Here is a 2,297-nt window from a genome sequence, read left to right on the forward strand (position 1 = left end):
TAAAATACACTAAAACTGAAAGCAGAAACTGCAGGAGGAGGAGGAAGGAGACCGAAGAGTTACACTGCAAAGCAAAGCGTTCAGTCCTGACACCAGGGGGCGCTGCAGCCACAGCTACTGGATTTATTGATGGCAGAATAGGAGTAGGGGGGCCTGATATCCCCTCCTCTAACCCCATTACAGACATGGATGACATTCCCCTGAGATGTCCTACCTGCACAGGATATAACTGTGATACACTTCTGGGGTATCAAAATCTATCATGTGTCAGAGGAGTCAGTGCATCTAGTGGGGTACTCGGGCAAAAAAAAAAAAAAAAAAGATTCTTTTAAATCAACTGGTGTCAGAAAGTTATATAGATTTGTAATTTCCAGTACTTATCAGCTGCTGTATGTCCTGCAGGAAGTGGTGTATTTTTTTCAGTCTGACACAGTGCTCTCTGCTGTCACCTCTGTCCATGTCAGGAAGGAACATTTAATACTGTTTACTAAGTGGCTGTATCTAAGCCTATTATATGGAATACGGTCTACTAATCTGCTGTATCTAAACCTATTATGTGATACTGTTTACTGAGCTGCTATATTTAAGTCTTACATGGAATATTCTTGCTGAGCTGCTGTATCTAAGCCATTCATTGTGTATCTGAGCTTACCCTGTGTGATACAATCTACTGGGCCACTATATGTATTACACTGTGCGACGCTGTCACAGGTCCAGTAATACCAAGCTGGGGTCCAGGTGAACGACCTTAGGTGGTTTCTGCAGCTTTAAGGCCCTATTCTACGGAACGATTAACATTCATAAACTCGCTCCAACGACCGCTAGTTAACGATCACTAATAGTTTTTTTTTTTTTAGGAAACGATAACACATGTGGGAACATGAACGATATATGTAGTATAACGAATATTTTGCGGCCGTTTAAAACGTTCGCCGGGGTGATCATGACCATACGACACACCTACTTTTTTTAAACCTTTTGACGAACGACTGAAAGATTTCTAATTTTACGAACCGATTAGCGAATTATCTTTCAAAGACCAACGATTTTTTTTCGACATGCTGAAAAACAATTTTGAACGACAATATAACGATTTTGCAGTTGTCGTTCGCTTGTTTACAGCTATTCCACGGAGCGATTATCGTTAACGAGCGGGCGTTGGAGCGAGTTTATGAACGATAATCGTTCCATGGAATAGGACCTTTACTCTGTCCTGTGACTTGTAATGAACGTAATGAATGTTGTTCAAGGGCAGATAGCCCCCCCCCCTCCCCCACATACACAAACACCAGGACCAACAAAGCAGAACAGTCCCAGCTACAGAACTGTAAGCGGAAGCCTCACTGTGCCCAGAACGGGGAACCGAAACCGAGAGGCATCAGAAGAGAAGGCGACACAGACCCCAGTGACCCCCGAGAGTCTGCAAATAGACTGGGGGTAGATTATGGTAAATGCCTGTCACGCTGCATCCACCCCATGAGAGAACAAAGAAAAGGTATACACACTTATCATATACCAGTTCTCGTATTTGTCTGACAAATATTATTCTATGAGCACATAAACCAAGAGACCCACGCTGAATCCTGAATATACAATATAACTACAATAATACTGCTCCCTATATACAAGACTATAACTACTATAATACTGCTCCTATATACAGGAATATAACTACTATAATACTGCTCCCTATATACAAGACTATAACTACTATAATACTGCAACTATATACAGGAATATAACTACTATAATACTTCTCCTATATACAAGAATATAACTACTATAATACTGCTCCTATATACAAGAATATAACTACTATAATACTGCCCCCTATATACAAGAATATAACTACTATAATACTGCTCCTATATACAGGGATATAACTACTATAATACTGCTCCTATATACAGGAATATAACTACTATAATACTGCTCCTATATACAGGGATATAACTACTATAATACTGCTCCTATATACAGGAATATAACTACTATAATACTGCTCCTATATACAGGAATATAACTACTATAATACTGCTCCTATATACAAGAATATAACTACTATAATACTGCTCCTATATACAGGAATATAACTACTATAATACTGCTCCTATATACAGGAATATAACTACTATAATACTGCCCCTATATACAGGAATATAACTACTATATTACTGCTCCCTATATACAGGAATATAACTACTATAATACTGCTCCCTATATACAGGAATATAACTACTATAATACTGCTCCTATATACAGGGATATAACTACTATAACACTGCTCCTATATACAG

This window comes from Dendropsophus ebraccatus, chromosome 14 (assembly GCF_027789765.1).
Source record: "Dendropsophus ebraccatus isolate aDenEbr1 chromosome 14, aDenEbr1.pat, whole genome shotgun sequence".
Classification (NCBI taxonomy): Eukaryota; Metazoa; Chordata; class Amphibia; order Anura; family Hylidae; genus Dendropsophus; species Dendropsophus ebraccatus.